Raw genomic sequence first — 14583 nt, forward strand, 5'->3', positions numbered from 1 at the left:
AGGAAAAGGTTGAGAACTATACTGATTTGGAAGGCATTTGTAGAATCGGCCTCAGGTCATAATGGGTTCATGCTCTGAATAACCTTTAATTAGATCCATGTAGATTGCTATCAGACATGGACGCTCACAGCACAACAGTGAGAGGGGCCCAGATGTCGTTCATACATACACACAAAAATGCTACTGTACGAATGGCTCTTGGTGTCAACACGGGAGGACCCGACCACATCAGAAACGTGGACCTCTATGGGGACCTACCACGGGTCACACAGAGACCAGGTCAGAGTGAAGGATGAGGCTGGCATATGGCACTGTGTCAGACACCCAGACACTGTGGGAGTGAACCCAGGGTACAGCCAGGAAAGGAGTGCATCCCCTAGACGCACTGTGGCCTGACAGAGGAGCTCAAGGTTCAAGGTTTTGCTTTATTGTTACATCTTGTGTACAGGTACAGTACATGAGAGAAAAACTTATTTTTGTTTGGCTTCCTTCAGACAATGCAGCAGCAAATATAATATAACATCAAACTGCAAAAACACAGCAAACAGAGGGATAGAATAGAGTGCAAACAAGAGCAAACAAAGAGTCACACCCGTGTGAAGTAAGTGGTGCAACTCCGTGTGGGCCCCGGGGGGGGGGGGGTTCCAGACCCACAGGAACGCACCCAGGGTGCCGGCCCGCTATCAGTTTTGTAGGCTATGTTTCTTTTGATATATCGTTGCTGTCGGTCAGAAACCTCTTATCTCCACATTTTGACACAGAGATGACATACTGTAGGCCAGCGGTGCCCAAAAGGTAGATCCCAAAGGCTGTGCAGGTAGATCACATGACATGTCCCTAAAATATATAATCTATCACTTGAATTAAGGTGACTTGGTTGACATCGAAAAGGGCCTGTCAGCTCAAACCCATAATGCAATACATTGTTTTCAAGAGTGTTGCACACAAACATCAGTAGAATTACAAAGTTATATACTGTACAAGAAAACCTACCAATTCCATTTTCTATTTTCTGTTCCAAGTGTGTCTTATGTAACTATTTCCAGCAAAGAGATAATGATTATTTTGGTCAGTAGATCTTGTTGAGCTGGTCATTTTGAAAGTAGCTCTCATGTCAGAAAAGTGCGGGCACCCCTGCTGTAGGCTATAGCTAAAATCTAAAATGGCACACATACAGTTGGAGGCCATCGATATTGTCCTTTTCTTTTTGCTGAGGTTTGCGTGATCTGCGCAAAAGGACAGTTAACCCATTTTGGGCGGGAACCCCTTTTGGTGTTTTAAACATTGTTATAATTTAGCTATTGAAAAATAGCAGATCTACAAGCTCATAGCGCGCCACCGAGTGGCGCGCTACGAGCTTGTAGGTCTGCTATTTTTGAAAAATCGTGAAAATATTTATTTCAGAATACTGGAGGATTTAGAAGGATTTTTTTAAATTTTGAGGTCAGGCCTAAATGGGTCAAATGATAAGGGACAATATCGGTGGCACCCAACTGTATCAACCCCAGCGTCTTCATGTTCATTCTGGGCATGTCAAAATAAGTGAACATTTGGCGTCACTCTGCAAACTTTGGCAGTAATAAACTTGAAGCCTCTTTTCCAGCCAAACCTACCAAGTATTAGTGGCAGTTGTAAAATAGAGCATGTCAACTTTAATGGCTGCCTGGCTAGACAACCACTGAACATCCTGTATCGATGTCCCCTTGATTGTCCTACCAATGGGGACCAATGATCTTTATATATTGTTTTATAACTTTTTTTGGCGCAAATTTCCCAACAATCGTGTTGAATTGGTGTTTCAGCCCCCTCCCTGCTTCATGTCAAATTTGTGGAAAGTATAAAGCGATGAGATTCTGCAGCATTGAATACTCCTCTGGGAGGGACCAGGCTGATTAGCTTTATCCCATTAACACCTGATGACGACCCGTTCTTCAAAATGCCTTCTATGGTTCTCACATTTTGAAGATTTTTCAAAAACCTTCAAAAATAGCAGATGTACAAGCTCTCTGTGTGGCACTTTGAGCTTGTACATCCGCTATTTATTCTTTTTTTATTTTCGTTTTATAACAGTATGGGTGTCAAGTCACAGGTTCAAAAATAAAATATCAGATTTTAGTATCAGTGACTGAGGTAAACAAACATAGCCTACTGTATGAATCACAGAGATCGTGGGCAGACATAATGAAAAGACTGTTATTGTGCAAAACATGCCCCTTCAAGACAAAAGAAAAACATTTTCTCCCCTTCAAGTCCCAATTTAGTAAAGCCAATTCCCAATTCCCCATTCCCCGTAAAGTACTCCATTACATCCGCTATTTTTGAATAGCCAATGCAAAAACAAATTGCTTTCCCGGTTTTATTGGGTTATTTACAGCACAACAGAGGATCAGTTTTTGGAGAATTAACTTGATCCCACAAATGCTGCAATCTGTTTACTGTAATTGGCTCTTGCAGATCTTATGACGCAGGGACAGTCTGTTTCTGGTTATTGGGGGAATAATTCACTCCCTCCCTCCCTCTCACTCACTCTCTCTCACTCAGGCTTTTCCACTCCGCTTCCTGCAGCTAGATCACAGGCCGGGGTTTGGTCGAAGGTGGCAGATTGCTAGTGATTCATAATCATAAGGCTCCACACGTCGCTGGGAATCACAAACAATTGTCATTAGATGTTTTGTGGGGACGTGACTACGAATGTGTTTTGACCACAACAAGCATAGTTTGGCCCCAACGCTGGTGGAACACAGTCTGGGTGAAACTTGCTCTCTGCAGTGCCAACCGGAATGGAAACCGAACATTGCTGTCGGGCGAATATCTCCATATTCTAACTTTTTGTGGGTTTTTCCCCCCAGGAGTGGTTCCCTATGGAGACACAAAGAGTCTCCTTTGTGTCTCCAGAGGGAACCACTGGTCGCTATAAAAATGCAATCCATTAGTGAATCCAAAGTGAGTTTAACGTCATTTAACGTTTAATGCAAAGAGATAGGACTTTGGTATGGGCTGTCAAGGCCAGAAAGTAGTTTTTTGCCACTCAGTAGGCGTTCCTGCATAACTTCTGGGTACACCACAGCTGACAGACCGAGAGGCATCCAGTGGACCCTATTCTCCCAGTTGGAAGATCTTGACTTCGCTGATGATCTTGCTCTCCTATCCACAAACCACAACAACATGCAGGCTAAAACTGATAGGCTTAACACCTTCGCCAGACAGGTCGGACTCGGTATTAACACCTCAAAAACACAAGTGTTGTGTGTGAACTCTACCCTCACACAACCCATCCTTGTCGATGAAAAACCACTTGAGTTTGTGGAAGATTTCACTTATCTGGGCAGCCTTATCAGTAAGGACAGTGGGGCATCAAAAGACATCAAAGCAAGGCTGGGAAAGGCTCAGGGTGCCTTCTCCCAACTCCGATCCATCTGGAGATCAAAACAATATAGCCTTAAAACGAAGATGCTCCTATACAACAGCAATGTCAAGTCTGTTCTGCTGTATGGTTCTGAGAGCTGGAGAGTGGTCAAAACAGACACTAGGAGAATAGAAGTGTTCCACAACAGATGCCTCAGACGTATATGTCAGATCTTTTGGCCGAATAAAATATCAAACAATGAACTGTACAAACATACAGGGAGCCAGAGCATTACAAAGGACATTACACACAGACGCCTGAGATGGCTAGGACATATACTGAGGATGGAGCAGGACTGCATCACAAAGGTGGCCTTACGATGGACACCACCAGGCAAAATAAAACCTGGGAGGCCCAAGACCACCTGGCGCAGAACTGTGACGCAGGAGCTGGAACAGATGAACCTTTCCTGGGGAGAGGCGCAACATGCTGCCAGGGATCGGATGCAATGGAGAGCACTCATTGAAGCCTTATGTCCCATAGGGGACGAAGAGGAGTAAGTAAGTAAGTATGATGATGATGTCACGCACATATCTTCTATAGGAATGCAAAAATAAATAAATAAATACAAATCCATGAATTCAAGTCTCCATGGGGTGAGTAATCAGAAAAGATTAAAGTAATTTTGGGGGTGAACTATCCCTTTAACCAACTTGATCATACTGCAACGTCACACAGAAGTATCAAAAGTAGCAGATCTGCAAGCCCAAAACGTGGCATGAAAATCAACACAATTCGAGCTTGTAGATCTGCTACATTTGCAGTTTTTGAATTTGAATCAGTTTTGGACATAAGCGGTTTCCACCCGACAGAGATGAAATCTGTGGAGTCTTAACCTCAAACTATTTAATTATTTCAAGGACTCCAATAAGTCTGAGAATGTACAAGTGAACACTCAAGAGTTACATACCTGTATAAGACATACCTGTATAAAACATACCTGTATAAGGGTCTATTTGGAATCCCCTCAAGGATGCTGAGATTTTCACATCAAGGACCCTCAAGTTGATTCATGTATTTGTCCGTACTGTTTCACTCTGGCTTGTCTGCCAGTGTTTTTGACTCTAAGCATATTTAAGTAATCAGTCTGTTTGAAATTATCGGCCATTTTAACTGCTGTTTTATTGTGTGGTTTGATCGTTGCTTTACAGTTTTGTTTGTGGCGTTTTGTGATGTTTTAACAGTCATTTCTGTTGTGTTAAGCACTTTTAGATGAAAACTTCTGTTTTGAGAAAAGGATACAAGCGGCTGGAATGGGTTTTCTCAGGATCTCCCATAACCCATTAAAACCGCGGGGAAGCTTCTGTTTCATTTTAGATTACTGTATAGCAACAGGAGTTAATTTATTTAGATTTTTTTTAATCTAGATTAAAAAGACATATATGAATACGTTTTGAATTTACAAAGTACTGTACTTCCGATTTCCATTTCTTTTAAACATAATTCTGTACTTCTACTCCACAATCATTTCAGAGGCAAATAGTGTGCTTTTTTTTACTCCACTACAATTATTTGAAAACTTTATATTCACCTTGCAGAAAACAAACAAACAAACAAAAAATATAGACTACATTAACCATATATATGGCTATATAGCCTGCCTATCACATATATCAAACATAAATATATCTGCTAAAAAAGAAAAGGAGAAGCGCTACGTGGGTCCTTTACCTGCAGACAGGTGCTCTTTGGAGAGGGTTGTGACCCTGATGAAGGCCCATGCTGGCCCATGCTGGCCTTCATGAAATAAAGGATTTTTCGACTTCAACTGCACAGAGCTGCCTTGGACCCTCTTTGAAGTTCGCCACCTTCTTACCTCCTTCCAACAAAGATTTTTGACCCATTCAAGGTATAGAACTTTTAAAAAAAACTTGTGTGCTATATAAATATATCTGCGGTCGGGAAGAAACCACCAAACTCCAAAATGTTTCAGAAAAAAAGAAAAATACATTTTTCAGGAAATGAAGAAAACCTTATATTTTGAAAATCAATGTTGGTGTTGCATGTGACTTTATATATTGTCAATTACTTGCATGAGAGGAGAGGTTGTTAGTTAGCATGGGAGCACCGGCGAAACAACATCACCTGCACGCTCTGCTTGCGCAAGTAGGTTCATTATCAGTATATTGCTTGGGTCATTTGGGTGCGTATGTCCGTAGCTGCGTATGACGTGATGAAGATATGTACCAATGCCAGGGTATAACTGGCTCTCAATGGTGACGTAATAAAGATATGTTTCAGTGTCGGGTGGATTAAAGGAAATGCCTCTATGTGTATATGTAATTTGTAAGTTGGACATACGCATCGTAGCACCTGATGAAAAACATTACTTGCACGCTCTGCTTGCGCAAGTAATAACTGGGTGGGGCATTCATTTCCAACTTGTATCGTTCAAAGTAGGCCAGTGCCCAATGGGCACCGCTCTAGTTTATAAAATAATAGCAGATCTGCAAGCTCACAACGTGTCACTTTGTGCGGCCAACCACATGGCTACAATTTGGGGGTACTCATTGTGCACGAAATAGTTTGAGAACTACTGATTTACAAGACATTCGTAGAATCGGCCTGCAGGTCTTGATGGGTTGAGTAAAACTAAGGAGGAGGAAAATCAGAGTGTACGTTCTTCCACCACTTGGCCTGCAGATCGGTCCCAAAGGAACAACAATGCCTCTCTCTGTTGCGGGCAGGAAGACGGGCTGTCATTGAGAGAGCTGTACAGGTGCACAGTTTAAGTGAAGGACGATGATAAGCCAGCAAGCTGTTGGGTTTAATTGAAAGGCTGGCAGCAGTCATCGCTCTCTCACTATAAACGGCCTCACAACCCCCCACTCCCCCCTTAAGCCCGTGGTTATATCTCCACATCGACATCACCCTTCTGGTTGCTTACAGACGCAGCTACAGATCTACTGTAATAGCCCAGACGTAGCTACAGATCTACTGTAATAGCCCAGGGGTCTACAGACGTAGCTACAGATCTACTGTAATAGCCCAGGGGTCTACAGACGTAGCTACAGATCTACTGTAATAGCCCAGGGGTCTAGACGCAGCTACAGATCTACTGTAATAGCCCAGGGGTCTAGACGCAGCTACAGATCTACTGTAATAGCCCAGGGGTCTACAGACGCAGCTACAGATCTACTGTAATAGCCCAGGGGTCTAGACGCAGCTACAGATCTACTGTAATAGCCCAGGGGTCTAGACGCAGCTACAGATCTACTGTAATAGCCCAGGGGTCTAGACGCAGCTACAGATCTACTGTAATAGCCCAGGGGTCTACAGACGCAGCTACAGATCTACTGTAATAGCCCAGGGGTCTACAGACGCAGCTACAGATCTACTGTAATAGCCCAGGGGTCTACAGACGCAGCTACAGATCTACTGTAATAGCCCAGGGGTCTACAGACGCAGCTACAGATCTACTGTAATAGCCCAGGGGTCTAGACGCAGCTACAGATCTACTGTAATAGCCCAGGGGTCTACAGACGCAGCTACAGATCTACTGTAATAGCCCAGGGGTCTACAGACACAGCTACAGATCTACTGTAATAGCCCAGACGTAGCTACAGATCTACTGTAATAGCCCAGACGTAGCTACAGATCTACTGTAATAGCCCAGACGTAGCTACAGATCTACTGTAATAGCCCAGGGGTCTACAGACGCAGCTACAGATCTACTGTAATAGCCCAGGGGTCTACAGACGCAGCTACAGATCTACTGTAATAGCCCAGGGGTCTACAGACGCAGCTACAGATCTACTGTAATAGCCCAGGGGTCTACAGACGCAGCTACAGATCTACTGTAATAGCCCAGGGGTCTACAGACGCAGCTACAGATCTACTGTAATAGCCCAGGGGTCTACAGACGCAGCTACAGATCTACTGTAATAGCCCAGGGGTCTACAGACGCAGCTACAGATCTACTGTAATAGCCCAGGGGTCTACAGACGCAGCTACAGATCTACTGTAATAGCCCAGGGGTCTACAGACGCAGCTACAGATCTACTGTAATAGCCCAGGGGTCTACAGACGCAGCTACAGATCTACTGTAATAGCCCAGGGGTCTACAGACGCAGCTACAGATCTACTGTAATAGCCCAGGGGTCTACAGACGCAGCTACAGATCTACTGTAATAGCCCAGGGGTCTACAGACGCAGCTACAGATCTACTGTAATAGCCCAGGGGTCTACAGACGTAGCTACAGATCTACTGTAATAGCCCAGGGGTCTTCTGGTTGCTTACGGACGCAGCTACAGATCTACTGTAATAGCCCAGGGGTCTTCTTGTTGCTTACAGACGCAGCTACAGATCTACTGTAATAGCCCAGGAGTCTTCAACGTGGTGGAAAAAGTACTCAAATGTTTTACTTAAGTAAAGGTATCAATACTGCAATGTAGAAATACTGTTACAAATAAAAGTCTGGTATTTAAAATAACTACACTACGTGTAAAACGTAGTGCGTTAATGTACGTTTTGCTATATATCAAAATATAGTATAAGTATCTAATAACTACAAGTCATCATCATTTTTCGATCGCGGTCTATAGATCATGGATTTCACAATGGCACGCCAGACTTCCCGGTCCCTCATTGCCATCCCCAGTTCCTGCCTGCTGATGCATGTTATATATATATTGTACTTTTGACTGGGGACGCCTGATAACGTATCCCCCCCCCCATAAATGAACACCCTACTTGATTATACTACAGCGTAGTATAATCATATAATCTATATTATAATCGTTTTTTTGTTTTTGTTTAGATTGATCTTATAGGAAAGGATTCTTGCAACTACTACTTTTGCCTCATTATGCACATAATAACTTCAGTAAACAAAATAATTACTTACAAATAATGTCTTTATTAGATCAACTAAATCGACTGTAAGTATTGGGGATCATGGCTTCACAAGAACATGTTAACAAAGCATGAATGTGTCCCATTGGCTGGACCAACTTCACGATGCTTCCTTTATCGTCCATGATGGGCAGAAACGTCATATGTCCAAAAACTGTTACTTTTTAGGAACATTTCCTGACACTTTCGCACGTACAAGGTTTCAAGCCGACAGTGCTGATAATGCACATCGGTCACATCGTCGCTGTCGGGCAGAAACCTCTTTCTTTTCCTTTTCCGTAAATTAGCGGCACTACTCGATCGTACTATATCGTCACACAAAAGCAGTTCAAAAGCATAAAAAGTAGCAGACCGACAAGCTCGAGCTTGTCGATCTGCTACTTTTGATGCTTTTGAACTTGAATCCTGAAAAGTAGCAGTTTTGGACATACTGAGGTTTCCGCCCGATCTGGAAGATTGCAATAACTAAATAACGTCAGGCTTATAGATTACATTTTCCAACTTCACGTCGTGTAGGATTCCGTTTGGCTCAGTCAATTTTCCAACGACGCGTCCTTCACAAACGGTCTCCGTATATATCTCAGTTACCGTCCGTCCGTCCATATAATACCCCGATGACGCCGTTGTAAACCTGTATACGGTGCATGGTGGAGGACCTATAGGGGAGAGAACGTGTGACATTCTTACGAGGATTACATAGCTGGGCGGATTATCACTGTTGACCACCCGTCGTTTTCAGGAGATGTGTTATACGGTGTGCATCATAACACGCAGCGGGACGCATCACCGGTCAAGAAGTAGAAAGGTCAAACTGGAGGCTATATCTTTATGTCCGCCGGGGCCCACTCATGGATACTGCCGTCTAACAGTAGAATATATGTACAATGAAACTCAAACTATAAGTATACACTTATACAATGCCTATGTCTACATCATTTATCTAAATTACGTATTTTAGCCTTTGCATACGCCTGCAAGGGCGTCGAGGCTAGGGCAAGTGCTGTTTGCTATTTTGTGCTATACTAGGTTCAGAAGCACAAAATATGCCATATGAACCTCCCTGAAATGTTTTTTTCCCAGGGTCTGCAGTACTTGGATTATCCAAACAGCAGCCGTCCACTCACTGTCTGCACAAGACGGTGAGCTATGATCATCACAGCAGGGGGGGGAGGGGTTGAGACAGGTTCACACACAGAGCATCTCTATGCCTACAGGTCAACTCCAGTGCTGCCATGTCTGCTTATTATAAGCCTTATGAGCTTGTAGATCGGCTATTTTCACATGGCAGAAGCATGCAAGGTTCAAAGTGCTCATGGGGGCCTATTCATAATAGTCACTTCTTTTGGGCTCGTTTTCACAGTCCTTGGCCACTTGTTTCTCTCAGCAAAATCTGGCAACCCCGGTTCTAACAGGTCCACTCGTTAATTCATTACTGTCGGCGTGTACACTGACCCCCGAGACCTACAACTGGTAGTAGGGGGAGAGGACGTAGAGCCGTAATCCTATTAGGATCCATCTAGAAGATATCCCTTCAGGAAGCTTGGAGCAAACAACATGTTAAAAAAGCGGTGGTGATGAAATTGTAGCTATAAGATCATGTCAGTCATGCTCCATGAAGCCCTTTATGAACTTAACGTGAGATCTATAGTATAGATACAGCATAGTATAGTCGGGTGGAAATCTTTTCAGGAAATGGGGGGGGGGGATAAGCCGCTCCAAATGGACCCCGTGTAGTTATGTTATTTAGTCACAAGCTCTTGTTAATACTTTTCATTGGTTCAATATTTATAGAAACCCACCAACAGCTTTTCAATTTCAAAAATTCATAAAAAGTGGAAATGTGGTTTTACAAACGGATTCTGAATGTGATCCTACTATGCAGGGCAGGCACTGCAGGGGAACTCACAAACACGCTTTGGGAGGAAGGCCACTCTGACAAATCAACACAACACGAGACACGCAGAGAATGGATGGAAGAGATTTATGTCCAGAAACGATTTGTTCTTCTCCATCACGATCACTGATAAGAACAGTGATTAGATTTATATGCATGCTAGGTTCATTGTTTACCTGGTATCCTGTTGTTTCTTTTAAATGTGATTTAAATAGCATATTGTTTAGACCATGGGGGTCGTCAATAAGTGTGATTTTGTATTATGTGTTGTTGTGTATATTTTTCTGTAATTCTCCTTTCTGTGCAATAGTGTTGTATTTTCTATTGTATATGTTTTGCTATATGCTGTGCTGCACTTTGGTCAAACCCTGTTTATTCATGCTCTATAAATACAATTTACTTGACTATGAAGCAATGCAATCTATTAGAAAAAGTTTAATCTGCAACACAATTTTATGGCGGCTTCATCTCTCTCAGCTAAGAGGATCCTTAGCCTGGAAAAACCTCAAAGACCCCTGGTTTAGACAGAAACTAGGTCCATCGTTTACCTGGTACGGTACAGTTTCTTTGAGGCACTAAACTGCCGTCTCTCTGCACTCTATCTGTGCGACCATTTCACCACTCTATCTGTGCGACCATGTCACCATGTCACCTTGATGTTAAATGACTAAAGCTGACGTTCTGCTCTGCTGCTCGTTCCGCTCTCACACTCAAAGAGTGAGTGGCTCATGGATAAAGAGAGAGTGTCTGCTAAATGCCTACATTGTAAATCGTGCACGCACATGGAAGAGAGAAGCATCCCAGGCAGTCACAGGGCGGTGCGGTGGTGGTGACACCATCTTATTTAGGGTGTAGCCCTCGTTGTGTCCCCACTCCCCAAGTAGCTGTTAATCTGCCACTAGTGTCTCTCTTTCTCTCTGTATGGTTTCACGCAGAGCCGGCCCTTGGCAGTCACAGTCTAATCTGAGGGCGAAGTGGAGAAGAAATTGCTTCCATATTTCCAGGGGTCCGGTTTCCCCCCGCACCGGCCTCAGCAGTCATTAACACCACCAACGCCACCAGTCATAGTTAAATTCCTCCCGGAAGTATCAAGTTTTTGTCACGACCGCTGCCATGAACACACGCGTGCATACAATTCGTCCGGAAACCTCATATGTCCACAAACAGGATTAAAAAACAGAAAAGTGGCAGATCTACATGCTCAAAATGAGTTTGCACATCTAATCTTCTACTTCTGATACTTTTGTGTGACGCAAGTAGGGCGTTTGTTTGCGGGAAATAAACAACACAAAAAGTTAGAATATTACAGAGAGAAGAGGTTTCTGCCTGACAGCAACGATATGCATTGATATTTCAATGCCTAAAGGGTGTGAGGCCTTGTGTGTTTGGAGGTAGTCCAATATATAAACATGTTGCACTAAATCATAACTGGCTTTCATCCTACTGTCTGTCTGTACGTTCTCAACGCCATGTCAGTCCAACCGTGTCATCCAGAAAACATTGACTCAAGCAGTGTTCATTTTGACAACTAAACTATGACGAAAGATGTCCGTCGACTGCCTTTTTGCAGTGACAAAAACTAAATACGAACTAAGGCTATAATCAATAAAGAGTAAGTGAAAAAAAAAGAACTAAGGCTAAATATACTGGCAAATGTGTTAACAAATAAAAACTAGATGAGAATGTTAGGGAGGGACTTGTGGAGAAGAGATCCAATAGAACTAAGACTTTTCATGTTTCACTGCGTGAAAAGAGGGATTAACGGGCAATTATGGGCACTAGATTTGCCCGTAAACCTCAAGTTTAGCGGGCATATACAGTAATATACAGTAATATACGGGGGTGATGGTACATTTCAGGAGTTTACCGGAGTTTGTTGGTAAATTTACCGGGTGTTTCCTGGAATATACTCAACCGTATTCCATGCTTTTTGCGCAATGTTTGGTTGCGCGCGGGTGTCACACTACGAAAATAGCCGATCTACAAGTCTGCGTTGTGAGCATGTAGATCGCCTGTTCTCGGGACGCAATTAAGTATGAATCAGGCAATTACGACGCCATCATAGCCTGCCAAAAATACACTTTTTCGATTTAAAATCTAACTAAATCTTGTGATATTTAGTCATCTAAAACAAGACTATACAAGACTAAAGACATGTACATTACATTTGATTTGATTATGGTCCCTTTTTTGTACTCTCTTCCTTTCTTTAAAGGATTCAGTGATTTGGGTGATTTGGAAAACCCCCCGGTGCGCCCCGGTAACAAGATGTGGGGGGTCACGCGACAGGCAGACAGTACGCACACCAAGGCCCGCCCCCGCTCGATCATGATTGGCGGAAGGCCCCTCTCTATCCTGATTGGATGAAGGCTGGGCCACCTATAGCCAAAAATGAAACCTACTTTTTTTTGACCCCAGGGGTTAACTGGGGACAGGGAGGAACTCCTTATATCGTCATCACACTCTATAGTAGGGAGGATTATCACAACAAAATAAAAAGTGATATTTGAATTAAGTGACTCGTATGCACCTGTACACAAGATGTAACAATAAAGTACAACCTTGAACCACCTGCGAATGTGACTGAAACCAAATAAATGTTTATTCAAGTGAATAGGGTACCGGGGTTAAGTATGCTCTGTCCACGGCTGGTCGTGAGAAAGCGTGTCAGGTTGTGTTTGCAGTGGATCCACAGAGGAAGGGAAGGGATGGCAGCGTGCACGACCAGCAACAGAGATTTTCTAAAATTGTTTTCACATTGTGGGGAGAATATCTGGCATGAGACTGACAAGGCACCTCTCCAGGACAACACTGTTGCCTTGGCTGTGTCTTTGTTTTGGGTTGCGTGTGTGTGTGCGTGCGTGCATGCGTTTGTGCGTGCGTTTGTGCGTGCGTTTGTGCGTGCACATTCGGCAGCCAAGCGGTAAAGTTGACTTTAATCACGCTGATGACAGATTGATGGACGGACGGACGGACGGACGGATGCCGCCCCAGGCCCTACCGCAGTCCAGTTGGACACAGAGTGTGTGCGCAAGGCCGCACGCATGCTTGCATGTGTGCGTGTGTATTCATCCTGCTGTCTGCGTAGACCAGGTCACTGCTTCTCAAATGGTTTCATGTCAAGAAGCACCAAATTGACCACTGTAATATTTGGCCGCAGACACCCATACCCAACGATTATTATTATTACCCAACGTTTTCATTTATATGTATTGTTTGAGGAGCTAGAGAGGGGTGGAACATATAAACGTTATCAAGCAAAAAAAAAAGTGTAAAGGTTGTGTTCCATTCTAGTCAAACAGAGTCAGGGTGCTGATATTGTGCATATTGGCTCCACTGCAATCACTCTGGCCGGCCGGCCTATCGACGGCCCGGCCGGCAAATGAGCATTACTGAGGACCAATAATACAAAGATACGGTTGACATTTTCACATTTCAAGGACCCCCATAACTGAGAGAGTGTACAAATACCACCTATGTAGTACCACCTATGTAGTACCACCTATGTTGTACCACCTATGTAGACGTGCTGCGGTGCGACAGCTTGGCTGACAACACTGCAGAGCTCAAGAACCTGATGTTGGATAGGAAATTGTGGAGGGCAGCGATCCAGGAATCCCGAGTTGGTGTTGGCTAGACCTCACTCTCGCAGTGTACAAATGAAACCAAATTGATCTGGTTATATTTGCATTATATTTGCATGAGTTACACACCGAGGCCATTTGGAACCCCCTCAGGAACCATGAGGGTCCCTGGACCACACTTTGTGATCCACTGGTGTAGCAGAGTGATTGCAGTGGAGCCAACATGCACAATATCAGCACCTGATAGTCTGTTTGACTAGAATGGAACACAACCTTAACTGCCAAGAGTAAATCATTATAATTCACCCATGTGCCAGCGATTTTTCGTTTGTCCTTACCTTTTAAGTAGTCACAGAATATTTATGTCCAATACGATCGAAAAAATGTATTAAAATCAAAACAGGTGTTTGTTATTCTCCATTGAAAATCCCATAATGGTAGAGCAAGAAGAGGAGCGATGCAGAGCGGAGATAAACCCAGTGGGAGTGGATGGGAGATGTTTTTAAGCAACCACACGATTTCCTAGTTCCTGATTTCAAGGACAGTCAAACAGAGACGTGCATGTTGCGCAAGAGCGTCATCTAGCGTAAAATAATAATCTACTAATCAAATGATTCCCGAGCGCGGCGCACGCTGCGGCTCACCGCTCCAAGAGATGGGTCAAATGCGGAGAACAAATTTCACTGCGGTAACGTGTGTGACAAAAATCGTATGACTTTGACTTTGACTTTGACTAAACCACTGAAAACTGAACATCCGTCTTTCTCGGATTTGGCACTCTCAGCTTTGGAAGAAAAATACTCATGCTTGGATCCAACGAGCTAATTAGCATCATTGGTAACAC

General features: G+C 43.6%; 1 protein-coding gene across 2 annotated transcripts in view; it reads right to left on the minus strand.

The window, feature by feature from the left end:
- The window catches only part of LOC306933815 (DNA repair protein XRCC4-like), an 88324-nt gene that overhangs the window by 7601 nt on the left and 66140 nt on the right, over nucleotides 1-14583 (minus strand). Inside the window, exon 9 of one of the 2 annotated variants that reach the window (XM_079516140.1) lies at nucleotides 8311-8917. The exons of the other annotated variant lie outside the window; for it this stretch is intronic. The gene's annotated coding sequence lies outside the window, so the exon portion shown is untranslated. Of the gene's footprint in view, nucleotides 1-8310; nucleotides 8918-14583 lie in introns of those variants that run through there. 2 annotated transcript variants of the gene reach the window in all.

This window comes from Electrona antarctica, assembly GCF_951216825.1.
Source record: "Electrona antarctica genome assembly, chromosome: 12".
NCBI lineage: Eukaryota > Metazoa > Chordata > Actinopteri > Myctophiformes > Myctophidae > Electrona > Electrona antarctica.